Raw genomic sequence first — 19,855 nt, 5'->3', positions numbered from 1 at the left:
AGGACTATTTTCACAAATATACACACAGCGCGAATCATACTTGAATGCTGCGATTTGATGGAAGATCGTGTAGCTATGCTACAAGTGGATTTACCCAAAGCTTTTGACAGGGTGTCGCACGAGATCCTGTTTCTGCTTCTTGAATACGTGAATGTCGGAACAGTCATTTTGGACGGGGCGAAAATGGTTTATAATGGTTGTACAACAAACCTAATTATCATCAACAGACTCAGCAGACGAATTCCAGTACTGTCTAGCATAAAACAAGGGTGTCTGATCTCGGCCTTGCTTTTCGCTCTTTATTTAGAACCTTTCTGTTAAAAGTTACTTCATAGCCATAGTATTCGCGGATACACGTTTTTTGGCAGAGAAATAAAAGTGTTAACCTATGCTGACGACATAGCAGTGTTCTGTCACGATAAGCAAAGCATTTCAGAAGTAGTGAAGGAAGCCCAATCATTTTGTAGTGCTTCCGGTAGTGCCATAAGTTGGCCAAAGTGTTTAGGTTTTTGGCACGGGGACTGACAGGATACGCAAGAATTGTTTTGCAGAATACAGTGGAGTGTCTTACCCGGCACTTATCTTGGGGTTCCACTTGGCAACTACCGGGAGCCAGCAGCATACTGGACGAATGAGAGGGACAGAATGAAAGAACAAACTAACAAATGGGGAGGCCACAACATTTCGATGTTTGCCAGAGCCAAAGTGTGTAATATGTTTTTAGTAGCCAAAGTGTTTTACGTCTTGCAGGTGCTATGCATGAGCCGATCTTCAATTAAAAAAATACGCAGAATGTTTGCGGAATTTATTTGGGGTTCGGTATGGGAACGCACGAGCAGAGTTAATTTGTTTCACTCATTGCGCAACGGCGGACTTGGTTTAACGCATTTGTTTTTCAAGCAACTTGTATCGAGATTTGTTTTCTTTCGTGACAAAAGTAATGAGTTTCTGCGCACGGTGATCCAAGTGAGATTACATCAGCATGTAAAAACAATGTATTTAAAACAATCCGACCTGTAGGCAGTTGAGGCAGCAAAACTTGATAGTCCGGATCTTCTAAACCAAAATTCCTGATACCGTGGCCCGGCTGGGCCGCTGAAGCCGCACCTATGGAGCTCATGTTCGACACGTCCGCTCGCTAGCGCGGCAGAAAGCCAAGTCCTCTGAGCTTTACCCCGACCCCCGAGTTCGAGGAAAAGGCACGTTCCTATATGCTTCAGACACGAAAATATTGCAAATAAAAATGATAAAGGGGGCACCCGGGTTTGAACCGGGGACCTCTCGATCTGCAGTCGAATGCTCTACCACTGAGCTTTGCCCCCGATGCCCGAGTTCGAGGAAAAGGCACGTTCCTATGAGCTTCAGACATGAAAATGTTGCAAATAAAAATGATAAAGGCGGCACCCGGGTTTGAACCGGGGACATCTCGATCTGCAGTCGAATGCTCTACCACTGAGCTATGCCCCCGACGTCCGAGATGGAGACAATTAAGGCACGTTCCTATGAGCTTCAGACACGAAAATGTTGCAAATAAAAAAAAACTGATAAAGGGGGCACCCGGCTTTGAACCGGGGACCTCTCGATCTGCAGTCGAACGCTCTACCACTTAGCTATGCCCTTTTTTTCTTTATTTATTACCGACTTGGCAAATACACAAAAACAACATGTCAAATAAATACGAGATTAAAATGAGCAGTCGTTAAAAGACTGTAGTGTCATGTTAAAATGACTTCAACGAAGCCAAACTAGCCAACAATGGAAGCAACTCTGGTGGATCACTTTGCATTTTCAACACTTCCCGTATGTAAACAACATTTTCAACAAAATAGTATCTTGCTGACCTCGCATGTACATCAGCATTGTGTACAGCCATTCGAGTTCTCCATACGCTTTGCATACATAATAACAATAACATGTCCGCCGGCACACCGTCAGGTTCAGCGCATGGCAAGAACCTTATTCCAAACGCACTAATCGGGTGCTACTTTTTCAAAGTTCGCTGCAGGATGTCCCAAAGAAAGCGGGCATCATGGCAGTCAAGAAAAATATGTTCAATAGTCTCTTCCTTATTGCATATAAGGCAATTGACGGACCATGGGACAACCAAACCCTTGCTGCTTAGCGATGGCTTAACTGGCAGTGTCAGTGTGCAACTTGAAAAAGAAGAATTTTGCGTTAGCTCTTACAGGCATATTCCTTACTCTTTTGAGAACATCACGTTCACGCCCTATGTAGTACAAAGAACGATACACTGGCACAGGTACAAAAACGTCAACAAGATCCTTATATAATTTTTTTCTTTACACTTCAAACAAGTACTTCCTAGAAAATCTCGCATTTAGAAGACGAATCGCCGTGATAACTTCACGCAGATAGCCTTTTAGTGCAATCGGTTTGACTGCGTGCGACGATACAACAAAATCGGGCAAAGCGTCACGTAATCTCACTTGGATCACCGTGCGCAGAAACCCATCACTTTGGTCGCGAAAGAAAGAAAATCTCGATACAAGTTGCTTGAAAAACAAATGCGTTAAACCAAGTCCGCCGTTGCGCATTGAGTGAAACAAATTAACACTGCTCGTGCGTTCCCATACCGAACCCCATATAAATTCCGCAAACACTCTTTGTATTTTATGAACTGATGATCGGCTCATGCATAGTACCTGCAAGACGTAAAACACTTTGACTACTAAAAACATATTACACACTTTGGCTCTTGCAAACATCGAAAAGTTGTGGCCTCCCCATTAGTTAGTTTGTTCTTTCATTCTGTCCCTCTCATTCGTTCAGTATTCTACTGGCTCTGGGTAGTTGCCGAGTGGAACCCCAAGATAAGTGCCGGGTAACACACTCCACTGCATTCTGCAAAACAATTCTGGCGTATCTTGCCAGTCCCCGTGCCAAAATCCTAAACACTTTGGCCAACTTATGGCACTACCAGAAGCACTACAAAAAGATTGGGGTTCCTTCACTACTTCTGAAATGCTTTGCTTATCGCGACAGAACACTGCTATGTCGTCAGCATAGGCTAACACTTTTATTTCTCTGCCAAAAAACGTGTATCTGCGAATACTATGGCTCTGAAGTATCTTTAAACAGAAAGGTTCTAAATAATGAGCGAAAAGCAAGGCCGAGATCGGACACCCTTGTTTTATGCTAGACAGTACTGGAATTCGTATGCTGAGTCTGTTGTTGATAATTAGGTTTGTTGTACAACCATCATAAACCATTTTCACCCCATCCAAAATGACTGTTCCGACATTCACGTATTCAAGAAGCAGAAACAGGATCTCGTGCGACACCCTGTCAAAAGCTTTGGCTAAATCCAGTTGTAGCATAGCTACACGATCTTGCATAAATCGCAGCATTCAAGTATGCTTACGCGCTGTGTGTATATTTGTGAAAATAGTCCTACCTTTTATACCGCATGTCTGATGTGTACCTACTAGGGATTTCACTACACTCTGAAGACGTTGGGCGAGAACCTTCATGAATACTTTATAATCAATATTAGCTAAATTTATTGGGCGGTAGGCCTCTACTGATTGAAGCTTTATGGGGTCTGTAATAGAGCACTGCACGGGCTCGGGCTTACCCGAAAGCCCGGGCCCGGCCCGGCCAGTAGGCCAGGCCGGGCCGGGTAGAGCAGTTTTTTCACGGGCTCGGGCCGGGCTCGGGCACGGCGTGTGCTTTTTGACCCGGGCCTGGGCCGGGCTCGGGTTTTTTGACGCGGGCCCGGGTCGGGCTCGGGCTTTCTGGTGGTGCGCATGTAACGTGCAGCGAGTTATTCTCGGGCGTCTCAACTCTGAAAAACATGTATTTTTCGGTCTCGGGCCGGGTTAGGGCCGGTTTGGAGTCGGGCTCGGGCCGGGCTCGGGCCTAAGGTAAAGGGGTGGCGGGCCGGGCCGGGCGGGTAACGTAGGTTATTTCCGGGCCCGGGCCGGGCCCGGGTCTCGCCATAAAAGTTTTGATCGGGCTCGGGCGGGCCGCCCAATGTAAAAACGAGCCCGGGCCGGGCCCGGGCTGCAAAAATCGGCCCGTGCAGTGCTCTAGTCTGTAACTTTAGGTATAAGTACCACATGTGTCTGTCAGAAGGAAAGAGGCGTTCATTTTTGTTCATAACGCTTCGTTATGACGCGATACAGAGCCTGTGCTACTTCAACCTTGAAAATTTTATATATCGCAGCCCCAAGACCATCTTGTACAGGCGATTTTCTTGCACTAAGGTCATCGATAGCCTTTTCAATTTCTGCTACAGAAATAGGCCTTTAAAGGGCTTCCTTAAGTTCACCATCAATTCTCCGCATCAGAGGCAAATAATCGCTTTTAAACGCCGAGATATCGCTTGCCCTCTTGCTTAGCAGCGTGCTATAGTGGTCCACAAAAGGACGTTTTATCATTTGCTTGTCGTTTGTAAGCTGTCCTTAATAAACTATTTCTTTTATTTCCTTACTCAATGCGTGTCTCTTCTCGTCACTTAGCACTCTCTTGGTGGGCGTTTCACCCAGCCATACTCGTTCTGCGGGTGCTCTCAAAACGGCGCCGCGATATCTCTCTTCATAAATGACTTCAATTTTCGCTTTAAGTTCTTTGATATCGTTTACAAATGTACCAGCCGCGTCTCTTTCCATGTTCAAAAGGTATGCTAACGTACACTGCATGTGACGTTCCTCTTGCTTTTGTTTGTGCCGCAAACGCATGCTCTGTCTAAAGCAATTATTTTCGCTTCAGTTTTAAACAGTTCCCAAGCTTCTACAACATTTTCCGCATTTTCAAGGAGAACGTTTTCTAATTTCTCTTTTATTCTTTGAAGAAACACTTCATCCTGTAACAAATTGTCATTAAGTTTCCATAAGTGCCAATTAAATTTTTGCTGTTTGCATTTCATGCCTATCGTAACCATTACCAAGCAGTGGTTACTGAAACTGATGCATTCGACACTGTAGCTACAAAGGAGCGGAACTAAGTGAAAAGGGACGTAGATGTGGTCTAACCTCGAGTGGCAGTCTCCTTGAAAATGCGTATATTGTTCATCACTGTCAGAACCAAGAACACTTCCAACATCCTCCAGGTCAACTTCACACAAAATTTCATGCAGAACTGTTGCGCTTTTATCTTGCCTGAGCAGCTTTTTCGATCTATCTATCGGCCGGCACACACAATTAAAGTCGCCAAACACTAGAACGTGCCTGTCACACACCAAGGAAGTTCTCAGGTAAACAAAAAGTTCTTCGCGTTCAGGAGCATTATTAGAAGCATATACACACACCGCCCGCCAAAGGAGTCCAGAAAAATAAAAATCACAAATAAACATACGCCCTCCCTCCCAGGAAGTAACTTGCTGCTCTGTAATCCCAATACTGTTACTAATAAAAAGAAGGCAGCCACCAGAAGTACCATTCGCGTGGCAAACGCATACATTGTAATTCGTTCTGAAAATTTCTGCCAATCGATCCGTTTTTTCCTCTGATTCAATTTTTGTTTCTTGGACTGCCATCAAATCAATGTCTCTTTCTAGTAGCATGCGGCTAATCTGACATTGTCTTCGCCGCTGTGACAGCCCTCTGACGTTTAATGTCGCCAAACGAAGCGGAGTGGCGATGTTAATTTTGTCTGCCATCGTTGTAGCTGCAATTAAGGTGGACCCCTACTCACACTTTTCGAGGAAACATAGCGGCTCTTGTATACACTGATGCTTGGTGAACGTATGACTCTCTTTGAAGGCGACAACTGCAAAACCACATCCTCGCAGAATCACTCCCGAACAAATATCGGGTGCGGAAAGTTCTTTCCGTGGCACTACTTCCGCTAAGGCGGAGGCGGCGCATGTGACGGCCGTCTGTCTGGCGGCATATTGGGCTTGACCTTCAGCGTCGACCGTCGGACTGTCGGTGTTTTCGGTGTCGGTCCTTCGGTATCCACGCCGTCGGTGTCTCGGCTATGGTCCTCAACATCATCACGCAACCGTTTTCCGGTGCCCTTAATGTCGGAAGGCAGGTCCATGTCGTCACTGACGCTAACTGGCTCGTCAGCCACTTTGTCGGAGGTGGCGTGATTTCTGACGACGCGCCCGTCACGTCAGCACCAGCTTCCGTCACTTGAACCTTCGCAAGAGGAGGCGCAGAATCCGGCACATTGCCTTCATCTATCCCCTTCAGGTTCACCTTTGGGGTCTTCGTATCCAGTGGTGCAGATTGAGCCGCCGCCCCTTCAGCTGTTCCTTTGGCGGCCTCTTCGGCGTCCTCTTGATCCCTGAGAAGCTCAGACGAGTCCTCGCTCCTGCCTGGGCCAGCAACGTTGGCGTACGTTCTCACGCACTGGGTCTCGTCGTGGCCAATGGACAGCACAGCCCACAGCGTGAAACCCGGCATTCTCGTCGAATGTGTCCAGTGCCATGGCACCGGAGGCAGAGGGGTGCTCTGCCCTGGACAATGACGAGAGCCAGGTCTTCCGCAACACGTAGTTGGTGTGGTAGGTCCGTCTGCTGTCATTCCGGGCTTGACGTTCAGGACCACAGACAGTGTCGTGGTTCCTTTGTAGTTGCAGCCCTGGACCCTCCACTCCTCCCTCGTCACTTCAGTTACTCTTCCGAACGGTGCCAAGGCTCTTCTGACGTCTTCGTCAGGAACACCATGCAACAGCCAGAAGAGCTTGAGCCTGACACCCTGGTGTCACGGGTCAGTGACCACGCAACGGTGTACCTTGACAAGGAATCCTGCGTCCAATATCATAATTTTGGCCGCCTCGTTCGAAAAGGTTACGGCCCACACACGATTCATCTGATAATCCCCGAGGGCCACCACTTCCGGCAGCAGCATGAGTCGCGAAAGCGCATCCCTGAAATGCTCAACACGGTAAGGTGGAGCTTTAACTTCGCCATGGATAAAAATAGTGTTCAAAACAATTGCACCTGAAGGCAGTTGTGGTAGAACCATCTGGTAGTCCGGAGACGGTTTTTCCGTTGACCGGGAACCGCGGCCGAGGGCCGCTGTAACCGCTCCTGAGGAGCAAGACATTCCGCGACCGTTCACTGTGATGGCCAGAAGTGGAAATGCCACTGAGCTATGCCTCCGACGTCCGAGATGGAGAGAAGGCACGTTCCTATGAGCTTCAGACATGAAAATATTGCAAATAAAAAGAACTGATAAAGGGGGCAGCCCGGTTTGAACCGGGGACCTCTCGATCTGTAGTCGAATGCTTATACCACTGAGCTATGCCTCCCCTTTTTTTCTTTATTGCCGGGCTTCGACACAGTACAAGAAATGAACACACAACAATAGACAGTACGCCAGATGGTTCAAGTGGCCAAAATGCCACTGCGGTCAAGTGTTATTTTAAAATTCCCTGAGCACTACCAAAGGCTCCAGCCTTGACAGCCACTCAGGAACATCTGTTTGTGCTTTCAATATCTCAAGAAACCTGTGCACACTTTCGCGGAAATACATGCGTGCTGGTCTTGCGTCTGGGTCACAAAAATAGCCAGCCATTCTGGAGCGCCATAAACTGTGGAGGCCCATCAGCATAATCTGGTCAAACGGAAAACCATCCTCATTATCTGTTGGCAGGTACCTGATCCCGTAAGAGTCGAGCGGTAATTCTTTTTCAATGGTTCTTTGTAGCACATCCCAAAAATATACCCCTTCCCAGCAGTGAAGAAAAACATGGTCTATATTCTCAAGCTGCTTGCATATGAGGCAGTGGGATCCCCAAGGTAGAAAGAAACCTCTTTCCTCTAGAAAAGACTTAACAGTTAAAGTTCCAGTGTGTAAAATGAAAAAAAAAAAGGTTTTGGTTCCCGGCGACACCTGCATTTTTTTAATTCTCTTTAAAACATTTCCACCTGGGCCTCCAGAGTATACGGCCCTGTACAAGGGCACGGGAAACACCACGTCACAAACATCTTTGCACAATTTTTTCCTTTTAACGCTACTCAAATACTCCATCGAAAAACGTGTGTTTAGAAATTTGAGACTTACAACAATTTCTCCGAAGAAACCACGAACGCCACCTGAAACATATTGCGTCGTCACCACAAAATTAGGCAATGCATGCCCGAGTCTTTGTTGACACACCGTACGCAGGAATGGGTCTCTAACATCTCGAAAAAAAACCTGTTTACAATCTGTCGCACAAACAAATGTCCCAGTCCTAAACCACCGGCCTTCACCTGCCGAAACAAGTTCGTGCGGCTGCACCTCTCCCAACTGGACGCCCAAACAAAGACAGCAAAAACACGGTGCAGCTTCTGCACATTTACTCGGGAACAATGCAGCACTTGCATTACGTACCACAACTTGCTGATCAAAAAAAAAGTTGCATATCGTAGCTCTTGCGAAGACTGATAGAAGAGAACTTTTCCATCGGTCCGCTTTTTCTCGCTTCTCTTGCGCCTGCGCTCGCCAGTATGGATCAGTGTCTTTATAAAATTCCAGCGGCACCCCCAAGTACCTTGGTGGCGTCGTAACCCAAGCCACGTTGGCAAATGTGTCTGGGGTCGAAGGCCATTCTCCGTGCCAAAATCCCATGCACTTACCCCAGTTTACCCCACTTCCGGTTACCTCACTGAAGCGCTTCACTCCTTCGACTGTTCTGGTAATACTTTCCGTGTCCCTGCAAAGAACCGCGACATCATCCGCATAGGTGAGCAATTTAACCTCGGTCGCCTGTAGATTGAATCCATGGATTGCATCGTTCTGTATTATATTAAGACATAGCGCTTCTATGTAGATGTCAAACAATAGAGGGCTGAGGGGGCAACCCTGGCGCACAGAACGTCGTACGTTTATGGGGGCCCCCAGCAATTTGTTAACAATTAGCCTCGTAGTGCAGTTGCGGTACGCCAAAGTCACTCCCTCTCGGATGACTGAACCGATATTGATGTTGTCCAATATGCAAAACAAAATACAATGTGGGACACAATCAAAAGCCTTTTCTAAGTCCAACTGTAGTAACGCCACACGTGCATATGTGGCATCACAACATTCGAGTACACATCGCGCCTTGTGAATGTTGTAAACAATGGAACGACCTTTGATACCACACGTTTGGTGAGGGCCGACTATTTCGCCTATAACCCTCTGTAGTCTCCCAGCAAGAACCTTCATATAAATTTTATAGTCCACGTTTGTCAGAGCGATAGGTCTGTACGACGATACCTGCTTAAGTTCATCTGCTTTATCAGTTTTCGGAATAAGTACAGTATGTGACGTCCCAAACGACTTCGGCAATGCATTTACTTCATATGCCTCATTAAATACTGCAGTCAGCAATGGAGATAGTTGTTCCTTGAATGCTTTATAGAAGGCTGCACTCCAACCATCAGGCCCGGGTGACTTCCCAGGGTTTAAATTATCTATTGCACGCTGTACTTCTTGCTCGCTAATGGCCGTTTCCAGTCTTAGTTTTCGTTCCTTGTCTAGTCGTGGTATCGCCCTCAAAAAAACTTCTTTAAACCGGTCCAAGTCAACATTCCGCTGATCAAACAATGCCTGATAATACTCAAAGAAAGCTTGCCCGATTTCTTCATTATCTGTCGTGCTGCGTCCCGCCCATTCTATCTCACTGACGTGATTCCGCTTTGCGTGCGCTTTTTCCATCCCTAACGCCCGCTTTGTGGGCGTCTCCGCCGCGTCTAGTTCCTGCGCTCTGGCGCGGACAAGCGCTCCGCGATAGCGTTCTTATGCGTTCAGTTCTAGCTTTTGTTTTATCTTTCTGACGTCATCCATGTATAAGCCAGGCGCGTTGCACTCCAGAGCTAGTAATTTTTCTAGCATAGTCTTTAACTGCGTTTCATTTATTTTTTCCTGGTAACGCATGCAGCTCGCCCTTTCAATAGCTTTTATTTTTATCTGTTGCTTGCATAGTTCCCATTCCTGGCCCAATTCATGCATTCCACCACCAGTGACTTTACTAATTTCTTCCTCCGCACCTCTGGTGAATTCTACATCATTGAGCAGTTGGTTGTTCCATTTCCAAAGGTCCCACTGGAAACTGCTGCCTCGTTTTTTGGTTCCAATGGAACATTCAACCATGCAATGGTCCGAGGCGCGGGCACTACATCATAGCCATGGAACTTTGGGACCAAGCATGCAGACACGTAAATCCTGTCGAGTCGAGCATGGCTGGTACCCTGGAAATGAGTGTATTTAAGCTGCCTCTTGCTCACCAGACAATCGCCCGCATCCTCCAAAGCAAAATCGTCAATTAAGCGAAAAAGAACCTCAGTACTTTTATCCCTGAAGGTGCGCCCGCTAGTTTTGTCACTGGCGCTCAGAACACAATTGAAGTCGCCCAACAGGATGAGCTGCCTTTCCGTGTTCAGATGTTGCTGAACGGATTCGAAAAAGGCCGCCCTCTCATCAACTGCGGTAGGTGCATATATGCAGAAAGCGCGCCATTGAGTAGATCAAAACACAAAATCACAGACAACTCCTCGTCCCGAAGGAAATGAAACATGCGACTGAAACAGGAGACCTGTTAGCTTTTTGACAAACAAGACACAACCGGCAGAAGTACCAACTGCGTGACTGACAATAGCACAAAACCTAGTCGTGGAACGCCGCACCATGCTCTCGGTCTCCTCGACCCCTTCGACCTTTGTCTCTTGTATACCAAGCATATCGATACCTTGCTCAGTTAAAAGGCGCAGCACTTGGCTCTGCTTTTTCTTCGTGGCTAAACCTCGCACATTTAGACTGGCAACTTTAAGCGTAAGAGCAGAAGCCATTTTGCAGGGGTTAGAAGAGAACGAGAGCATAGCGCTTACCTTTCGCGTCTAGCGCGTCGCTAGACGCTTTTGTTGTCACCAGTGCCGTCTGTTTGGGGAGGTCGGCCTTGTTGCAAGGCCTGCTTTTCGGCGGCTCTTGCGTCCGTCGGTACAGTTGGTTTTGGTCTTAAGCCTAGTCGTCTCCCTTGCGTCGTTTTCGTCGGAGGCTCCTCGTTGCTAGCGTCTCTTGCTTGATCCTTCTCGTTCCCGCGTTCGGCGTGCGTGCGTTTCGCTGCGCCGGTGACGCTCGTCGCTCGGGCGCTGCTCTTAACAAGGGGCTCCTGGCTGCTCCCTGGTTCCGATGTGTCCGGCTCTGGTCGGCCCTCTGCATCACTCGCCCCTCCGCCTTCAGTTCCTTCACCGTGTGTCGTTGGCGATTGTTTGCGTTCTTCGTTGGACAAATCTTTGCCTCTTCCGTCAAGAGCCGAAAAATCCGGAGTCGCTGCTGGCTTGTCTTGCCCGGCTCCTTTTGCAGCTTCTTCCACCTCGGCGACATCCATGAGGTGGTCCGCCACCTTCTCCGTCGATGCGGATCCTGTAGCCGCTGCGTACGTCCGTACGCACTCCGCATCACCATGGCCGAACCATCTACATTTCGAACACCGTGGTATCTTGCACTCTCGGCGCACGTGGCCTGTGCCGCGGCAGCGCAAGCACTGCATCGGCCGTCCAGGCGCCACTACCAGGGCCAGCTCTCCTGCAACTCTTATCTGGTGCGGCAGGTCCTCGACCTTCATCCCAGGCTTCATCTTTAGAAGCACGGTTCTGGTCGTTGAACCCTTTTCCTGGACGCCTTGAACACGCCACCGCTCACGGGTCACTTCGGTCACTTTTCCAAACGCCGTTAGCGCCGTCCGAATGTCCTCATCGGTCACGCCATGAAGCATCCAGTGGAGCCGCAGCTTCACCTGTTGATTCTCCGGGTCCAGGATGAGGCACCGGCGTCCCTTCACTTTTAGCTCCTCTAAGGCGAGAAGCCGCTTCGTTGCTTCCGCACTGCTCAAAGTCACAGCCCAGACGTGGTTGATCTGGTACGCCCCCAACGCCACCACGTCAGGGAGCGTTCCGGTCTTGGTCAGCGCGTCTCGAAAATCTTCGACTCTGAACGGTCGCACTCTCACGTCTCCGTGCAAAAAAACCGTGTTTAAAACAACACGCCTGGTGGGCAGAGTCGGCAAAATAACCTGGTACTCGCTATCTTCCACTTCGTCAAGCCTGTTTCCGCGACCGCACACGGCCGCAAACGCCGCTCCGCTGGAGCTCATGATTCCTGCGTCCGATGCACACGACAGCCGACGAAAGAATGATGAGCTATGCCCCCGACGTCCGAGATGGAGAGAAGACACGTTCCTATGAGCTTCAGACACGAAAATATTGCAAATTAAAAATGATAAAGTAAAGGGGGCACCGGGTTTGAACCGGGGACCTCTCGATCTGCAGTCGAATACTCTACCACTGAGCTATGCCCCCGACGTCCGAGATGGAAAGAAGGCACGTTCCTATGAGCTTCAGACACGAAAATATTGCAAATAAAAAATGATAAAGTAAAGGGGGCACCCGGGTTTGAACCGGGGACCTCTCGATCTGCAGTCGAATACTCTACCACTGAGCTATGCCCCCGACGTCCGAGATGGAGAGAAGGCACGTTCCTATGAGCTTCAGACACGAAAATATTTCAAATAAAGAAAAACTGATAAAGGGGGCACCCGGGTTTGAACCGGGGACCTCTCGATCTGCAGTCGAATGCTCTACCATTGAGCGACGCCCCCTTTTTTTATTACCTTGTGATTAACATTTGACAGATACTGCAATTGCAAAAAAAGTACAGGAAAACCCCAAGCCACTCGGCTAGTTCGTGGGTTTTAAAATGGCCTGATTGTGGCCAAATGATCAAAAACAGTAATCCATTCTGGAGGATCATCTAGTGCCTTGCATACATCTCGTATGTAGATAACAGCTTCAATGAAATAATCTCTTGCCGATCTTGGACTCAAATGCGCATATCTGACGTCCATTCTTGTTCGCCAGACACTGTGCATACATATCACCATGAACATATCACTTGGTACACCCTCTGGTTCCACACAAGGTAAGTAACGAATTCCGAAAGCGCTTAAAGGTAGGTCCTTTTTTAAGGTCCTTTGAAGCACATCCCATAGGAACATCGCGTCATGGCAATCAAGAAAAAGATGTTCAATTGTTTCCGGTTTTCTGCATATTAGGCAGTTTACCGACCATGGAACGAAGAGGCCTTTGCTCTGCAGCCATGGTTGTACAGGGAGGGTATCGGTATGCATTTGGTAAAAAAAGGATTTCATTGAGGCTTTCACTGGCATTCGCTTAACACGCTTAAGGACGTCGCGCTCTGAGCCCAGCTGGTACAGCCCGCGGTACACAGGAATTGGCAAAAAACATGAAGCAAGTCTTTGTACAATCGCTTACGTGTCACAGACGATAAGTATTCATAGGAAAATCTGGCGTTAAGAATCTGCATAGCCGCTACAACTTCGCGTAGGTAGCCAGATAACAACGCTGGCCGAAAAAAAACGTTGATACAACGTAGTCTGACAAGGAATCTCGTAATCGCACTTGGATTACAGTTCGAAGAAATACGTCAGCTTGATCTCGCAAGAAGAAAAACCTCGTCACAATCTGCTTAAAAAACAGGTGCGATTGCCCCAAGCCCCCGTTTTTAACTGTATGAAAAAGGTTGCAACGACTCATGCGCTCCCAAGTCGACCCCCAGATAAAGACTGCAAACACTCTGTGCAGTTTTTGTACAGAAACCCTAGTCATGCTTAGCACCTAGAGAGATAGTACACTTTAGCCATCAAAAACACATTACAAACGGCTGCTCTTGAAAACAGAAAAATTATGACCCCCCCATTTTCCTGTTTGTAATTTAACTCTTCTTGCTTCATCTGCCCAATAGTCTTTGCTGTCCTTATAGTGTTTCAGTTGAACTCCTACATAGCTATCGGGAATTGTGCTCCATTTTATGTTGCACATCATGTCTGGAGCACTCTACCAGCTGCCATGCTAGAACCCAAGACATTTATTCCAGCTTATCATGCTTCCTGTTGCACTACAAAAATTGTTAGCCTCTTCTACAACTTCGTACACGCTTTCTTCATTTGCGCAAAGTGCAGCTATATCATCCGCATAAGCGAGGATTTTAACTTCACTGTTGAAGAAAGTGTAGCCTCGAATACTCGGATTTGCAAGTACTTTTAAACAAAAGGGTTCCAGGTAAAGATTAAAGAGGAGGGATGACAAACAACAGCCTTGTTTTACAGATGTTTCAACACGAATCATTTCACTTAGTTTCTTATTGATGACAAGTCTCGCTGTACATTTATCATAGACGATTTTCACTCCATCTAGAATTACAGATCCTACATTGACGTGCTTCAGGATGAGGAACAGAATTTCATGCACAACTCTATCAAAAGCCTTGTTCAAATCCAGTTGAACCATTGCAACTCGATCCTGCATAGCGTCGCAACATTCGAGAACCGTTGTTGCTACGTGAATATTTGTAAGAATTGTTCTTCCTTTAATTCCGCTAATCTGATGTGGACCTACAAGGGACTTGATAACACTTTGGAAACGGTGAGCCAAAACTTTCATAAAGATCTTGTAATCAGTATTCGTTAAGCTTATTGGTCGGTATGCTTGCACAGACAGCAGTTTGACCGGGTCATTAGTTTTCGGAATCAGGATCACATGGGATGTTCGAAAGGATGGTGGTGTTAGTTCTTCTTCGTAGCATTCTTCTATAACTCGATGTAGGGACTCTGCCATGTCTCTTTTGAGGAACTTGTACAAGGCGGCACCGAGACCATCTGGACCAGGAGATTTGCCAGGACTGAGGTCGTCTATCGCCTGCTCAACTTCCGCGACTGTTATTGGCCTTTCCAGTGACTGTTTTGTTTCGTCAGAAAGCTTAGCCATAAGCGGCAGAAAATCGCTTAGAAACCGTTCAGTATCGCATGTTTTATGACTAAATAATCTTCTATAATATTCAACAAAGGCAAGCTGTATCAGTTCACCATCTTGAGTAACGTGATTGCGAAAACTCATTTCGTTAATTTCTTTTGGTACTGCATGTTTCTTTTCATCGCATAGCGCTCGTTTGGTGGGCGTTTCGGCCAACCAAAGCCGCTCGGACCTCGCCCTTATCACTGCGCCACGATACTTTTCTGCTTCTATGGTCTCGAGCTTCGCCTTTACTTCTTTTATTTCTTTCGAGAACAGCCCAGGCTTAGCATTTTCTACGCTAACCGCGTTATCTAACTCGCTATGCAGCTCCTTTTCTTGCTGCCCTTCTTTCTTCCTTGAAACACTTGCTCTTTCCAATGCGGCGACCTTGAAGTCGCATTTAAAGTGTTCCCACACCAGCATAAAGTTGCATGTTTGATTCAACCGCATGCTATCTATATATTCCTTGATCTTTGCAACGAAAAAGTCATCCTGTAGTAATTTGTTGTTGAATTTCCCCAATTCCCAGTTAAACTTTCACACTTTTTTCTTTGTACCAATGGTAAGTATGACTAAAGAGTGATCCCTAAAGCTCACATGCTGTCTATCATAATTGGAACATAAAGACACTAACTCAAAAGGGACATAAATTCCGTCTAATCTGGCATGAGATACATTTTGAAAAGGGGTGTATTTTGCTTGGTCTTCATTCGTCAATACTAAAGCTACATCTTCGAGTTCATTATCCTGAATCATTCGATGCAATAATTCTGCACTTTTATCGCTATAAGTTTTGCTATTGGATCTATCTTCGGGTTTGCATACGCAATTGAAGTCACCAAGCAATAACACACTTCTTTCGCACTCTAGACAGGGTCGCATGGTACTAAAAAGCTTTCTCGCTCAAAGATTCTATTCGGTGCATAGACACAAACTACTCGCCAGGGAATTTCAGCATAAAGAAAATCACAAAAAACTAGTCGGCCATTGTCACAAGAAGACACAGATTCAATGATTCCAAGGCTCTTTCGAATAAAGATAGCACAGCCACCAGCCCTACCAACGGCATGACTCACACACACATTATATCTGCTGCGAAAGACTTCAACCATTCGATCAGTTAGTTATTCACTCTAGATTTTGGTCTCTTGGACCGCTAACACATCAATATCATTTTCTAAAAGAATTCGATTTAGCTGACATTGTCTTCTTCGCGCAGAAACGCCTCTCGTGTTGAAGGTCGCGACACGCAGGGCATGCTTAAAGTTAGCTGCAATCTCTATTAGGAAATATTGCCAATAGCCTACTCACATCTTCGCGTCAAACATGCAGGCCCACCCGCTGTGAGAGTAGGCTCCATGATCGCTGCACCTCCAGAGAAAAAAAAACACGAGTAGGGTTGTACAAAAAAAAACAAGAAAAAAAAACAAAAAAAAGGTGTAGCCGCCGCTAAGAAGGCGGCGGCGTGGAATTAGTCCGTCGGTCTGTTGTAAGGTTTGGCACTGGCTTGAAAGACTGCCGTCTGGAAGTTGCAGCCTTTGTGGGAGGTTCCCCGGTTGTCTCTGAAACACCACTCGCAATGGTGTCCCCAGTCTCCTCTCGCGTACTCTTTACAGGACCGCTGGCAGTTTCTGCCATGTCGACCTCGGTGATGGCATCCTCTGTGGCTTTCACGTTCTCAGGAAGAGTGCCGTCGGTGCCTTGGGCCTTGATTGCGTCTTCTTTTAGCGCTTCTGGACTCGCTGCGGTTGCAACACGTGCAGGGTCTTTCTCGTGACTGAATTCCTTGACGTTTTCACATGGTGTTTGTAGAGGCTTTGGGGCCTCCGCCTTCCCATCGTCGCCATGACCTCGCGTGGCATCTGCATCTGCTGCGTCCATCATGTGCTCGGAAACCAAATCCCCCTGGGCCGGGACTGTTACGCTGGCATAGGAGCGCACGCACTGGGTTCTGCCGGGCTCTGCCGTAACGACGACAGAGCCCGCAACGTGGAACACGGCACTCGCGACGTATATGGCCGATGCCGGGGCATCGAAGGCAGAGCGGAGCTCTGCCTGGGACATGAACGAGTGCCAAGTCTTCACCGACACGCAGCTGATGAGGCAGATCGTCGATGGTAACGCCCACTTTCAACTTCAACGTTACGGACCGCGTTGTCGACCCTTTATCGAAGCAGCCTTTAACCTTCCATTTTCTCTGTTGATTTCTGTCACCTTTCCGAAGGCGGCAAGTGCAGTTCGAACATCGTTGTCTGGTACCCCATGAAGTATACAGCCAGTAAAGTTTCAGACGAACGCCTCGGTCGCAGGGGTCTATAACCATACAGCGCTCGTTCTTGACATTGAAGGCGTCTGCAGCCAGTATCCTCTTTTTACCCTCTTCGTCCTTGAACGTTACTGCCCACAGGTGATTCATTTGGTATGCCCCGAGGGAAACCACCTCCGGCAGCAGCGAAAGACGGTCGAGTGCATCGCGGAAATTCTCGCATCGAAAAGGCCTTGCCTTAAGGCAACCGTGCAAAAAAACGGTATTCAAAACTGATTCACCTGTGGGCAGATGCGGCAAAACAACCTGATAATCTTCAGCCGGATTGTCAGAAGACCTGATTCCGCGGCCATTGGCCGCTGTATCCGCTCCGAGGGAGCACGTGCTTACACAACCGTTCACTTCGGAAGCCGGAAGTGGAATGTCTGAGCTACGCCCCCGTCGTCCGAGATGGAGAGAAGGCACATTCATATGAGCTTCAGACACGAAAATATTGCAAATAAAAAATGATAAAGGGGGCACCGGGGTTTGAACCGGGGACCTCTCTCGCTCCAGTCGAATGCTCTACCACTGAGGTATGGCCTTCTTTATTTATTGCGGGTATTTGACATTATACAGAGCACACACTAAAGAACAAAATCATGAACAAAAACAACTACAGAACACATTAAAAACATGAAAGCCAGCAGTCAATACGGACTGGCGTTGTCAAACTAAAATTCTTTCAATGCCGTCAGAGGTTCTATCCTCGATAGCCAATCGGGTACCCAAGCTTGTATTTTCTTTATTTCAATGAAGCGAGACATACTTCTCGAATATAAATACGCGCAGGCATAGCATCTGGGTCGCAATGGTACCCAGCCATTCGTGCCCGTCATAAACAATGGAGGCCATTGAGCATTATTAAGTCGCATGGAACCCCGTCCTCATTCTTTATCGGTAAGTACCTGATCCCATGTGGATTCAACGGAAACTCCTTCTAGATTGTCCGTTTTAGGACATCCCAGAAGTGCACCCCTTTCCAGCAATGCAAAAACACATGATCTACGGTTTCAAGTTGCTTGCAAATCAAGCAGTGTGAGCCCCATGGTACAAGGAAGCCACGTTCCTCCACGAATGTCTTCACTGACAGTGTTCCTGCGTGTAGCTTAAAAAAGAATGTCTTTACCCCAGTAGGCACCTCCATTCTTTTCACCCCTTTAAGGACATCCTGTCCTGGTCCTCCACTGTGTACCGCTCTGTAGATTGGCACTGGAAATACAATGTCGCATACATCTTTATATAATGTCTTTCTTTTCACACCGGATAAATACTCGAAAGAAAAACGCACTGAAAGAAAGCGCACACTATCGACTACTTCTTTAAGATAGCCGCGAATCGTTCCTGGCATACTATTGGTACTAACAATCAGTGCCGGCAGCGCAGCTCTTAATCTGAACTGTAATACCGTACGCAGAAAAGGATCACGCACAACACAGATAATCTAAAGAAAAATGCACTGAAAGAAAGCGCACGCTATCGACAACTTCTTTAACCCTGTGATGCCCAAACACAGTTCCACATCAAGGAAACTTGGAACAAATTGTTGGAATTTATTTCTGGCCATGGTGTGTACATTAATAGAAGAAAAACAGGAAAAGTTTTGCAGTTACAACTTAATTACCGTACTAATTAATTATTTAGCAAATTATCTGTTACCCTGTCCAGTGCTGTAGCTTTATTCCAGTATATTAAAAACGCAGCTATGGGCCTTGCAGTAGGATTCCCCCAATTCAATCAGCATTTTGAGGCATCAAATTCAGGGTAGCATGTATGATACGTGGGGCATTGCAGGCTTAAGATAGCCGCGAATCGTTCCCGGCATACTATCGGTACTAACAATAAGTGCCGGCAAAGCGCCTCTTAACCTAAGCTGGCATACCGTACGGAGAAATGGATCACGCACATCCCCCCAAAACACAAAAATCTATTGACAAGCTGTCGTACAAAAAGATGCGCCAAACCCACACCCCCTTCCTTCACCCGCCTGAACAGGTTTGTTCGGCTACATCTTTCCCAGTTAGAGTCCCAGATAAAAACGTCGAACACTCTGTGCAGCCTTTGCCCGGTTACTCTTGAATATAGCGTCAGGATGACGTACCACAATTTCGTAATGAAAAACAAGTTGCATGCAGTTGCCCTTGCGAAAATCAACAGGTTGATTCCTTTCCACTTGTCTGCTTTTTCTCTTGTTTCTTTCATTTGGTTCGTCCAGTATTTCTCGCTAATTTTGTAACTGTCCAGGGGAAATCCGAGATACTTGGTAGGGGTTTTCACCCAGCTCACATTAGCAAAGTTGTCCGGGGCCGAAGACCACTCTCCGAGCCACAAACCGACGGACTTACCCCAGTTCACTTTACTGCCCGTCACATCACAAAAATGTTTCACAACGCTTATCGTTTCCGTTACACTTTCCCTTTTTGTACAACACACGGCGATATCATCTGCATATGCCAGGAGCTTGACTTCTGTGGCTGCCAAGCTATAACCGCGTATTTGATCATTCTGAATTATCTTCAAACACATCGTTTCTACGTAAATCATGAATAAAAGAGGACTGAGGGGGCAGCCTTGATGCACAGAAACATGACGTTAATGGGGGCCCCCAATGATTTATTCACAATTAAGCATGTTGTGCAGTTCTGATACGCCAAAGCCACTCCCTCAGTGATGATGGTACCTACATTAACCTGATATAAAATAGCAAACAGGATATCATGAGACACACAGTCAAAAGCTTTCTCGAGGTCAAGCTGGAGCACTGCGACGCCGTCATAAGTGACGTCACAGCACTCGAGCACGCA

At 47.1% G+C, this 19,855-nt stretch overlaps 5 non-coding genes across 5 annotated transcripts; all 5 read right to left on the bottom strand.

Moving 5' to 3' along the window:
• Positions 1–1,250: 1,250 nt before the first annotated feature.
• Positions 1,251–1,322, bottom strand: Trnac-gca (transfer RNA cysteine (anticodon GCA)). The gene has a single exon. It is a non-coding gene; the product is annotated as a tRNA-Cys (tRNA).
• Positions 1,323–1,395: 73 nt separating this feature from the next.
• On the bottom strand, positions 1,396–1,467 carry Trnac-gca (transfer RNA cysteine (anticodon GCA)). Its single transcript has one exon. It is a non-coding gene; the product is annotated as a tRNA-Cys (tRNA).
• Positions 1,468–12,164: 10,697 nt separating this feature from the next.
• Trnac-gca (transfer RNA cysteine (anticodon GCA)) lies at positions 12,165–12,235 on the bottom strand. The gene has a single exon. It is a non-coding gene; the product is annotated as a tRNA-Cys (tRNA).
• Positions 12,236–12,313: 78 nt separating this feature from the next.
• Positions 12,314–12,385, bottom strand: Trnac-gca (transfer RNA cysteine (anticodon GCA)). The gene has a single exon. It is a non-coding gene; the product is annotated as a tRNA-Cys (tRNA).
• Positions 12,386–12,462: 77 nt separating this feature from the next.
• Trnac-gca (transfer RNA cysteine (anticodon GCA)) lies at positions 12,463–12,534 on the bottom strand. The gene has a single exon. It is a non-coding gene; the product is annotated as a tRNA-Cys (tRNA).
• Between the last annotated feature and the right edge of the window lie 7,321 nt (positions 12,535–19,855).

The sequence above is a fragment of the Dermacentor silvarum genome, chromosome 1 (genome assembly GCF_013339745.2).
Source record: "Dermacentor silvarum isolate Dsil-2018 chromosome 1, BIME_Dsil_1.4, whole genome shotgun sequence".
Classification (NCBI taxonomy): Eukaryota; Metazoa; Arthropoda; class Arachnida; order Ixodida; family Ixodidae; genus Dermacentor; species Dermacentor silvarum.
Note: the sequence above shows the minus strand (reverse complement) of the source record. Positions and strands in the feature narration are given on the sequence as shown.